This window comes from Elephantulus edwardii, unplaced genomic scaffold (assembly GCF_000299155.1).
Source record: "Elephantulus edwardii isolate Elephantulus edwardi_28Jun2011 unplaced genomic scaffold, EleEdw1.0 scaffold00017, whole genome shotgun sequence".
NCBI lineage: Eukaryota > Metazoa > Chordata > Mammalia > Macroscelidea > Macroscelididae > Elephantulus > Elephantulus edwardii.
Genome location: NW_006399767.1, coordinates 1,534,104 through 1,535,211, shown reverse-complemented (window position 1 = coordinate 1,535,211; position 1,108 = coordinate 1,534,104).

Genomic DNA, 1,108 nt, shown 5'->3' with positions numbered 1-1,108 from the left:
GTGGTGTATTCACACAATGGAATACTACACTGCATTGAAAAACAAGGAACTCATGCAATATTATTCAAAATGGGTGACCCTGGAGGACATTATGCTTAGTGAAATATCTCTTTCACAAAAGGACAAATACTGCATGGTGCCATTTTTGTAGAATGAGACTGACATCAGGGTTGGCGTGGTAAGACTGAAAAAAACCTGGATAAATTATGCATTATACCTTGAACCCAATGAGTAAGAGAACAGTTTAAAAGCAATATATTTTAGGGCATTATGATTATCGTAAAAGTTCGGAATGAGGGTTGCAGAGTGGAGCATACTTGGGGTGTGGGGGCTTGCAGGAGGATTGTATACCAATGAAGGAGGTTTACTTTTGCTTTTCAAGAAGAGCGATCTGGGGGTGGGGAGGGGGTGGGTGGGGAGAAAAGTGCAACAATGAATGAATGGAAATCCAAAATTTCTGTAAATGTTCATTGAAATTAATGAAAAAAGAAAACTATAAACACTTCTGTGAAAAACAACACGAGACCTAAATAAGTGGAAAAGTGTTCCCTGTTCACAGATAGGAAGACTCAATATGGAAGAAATTACAATTTTACCAAAAACAATCTATATGTTTCATTCAAACCAGTACAGAGATCAAATTAATTTTTCAAAGAGGTAGAAAAGGCAATATAAAAAAATTAATTTGCAAAGAAAAAGGAGACCCCAAATAAGCAAAGCATTTTTTCAAAACAAGAATGAAGTAACCTCAAAAACTATTATACAGCTATAATAACCAAAACCTGCGTGGTACTGGTATAATTACACACACATAGAATAATGGAACAGAATTGAGAATCCTGAAATTAACCCATCTAATAAGGCAGATGCTTCCCTGGACGTGCTCATCAAGTTGTGCCAAGAAATCTGGAGAACAACCCCTTGGCCAACTGACTGGAAGAAAACTATATTTGTTCCCACCCCAAAGAAAGGTAACCCAAAAGAGTGTGGAAACTATAGAACAATATCTTTGATTTTACATGCAAGCAAGATTCTACTGAAGATTATCCAAAAACGACTGGAACAGCACATCAGCAGAGAACTGCCAGAAGTCCAGGCTGGGTTTAGA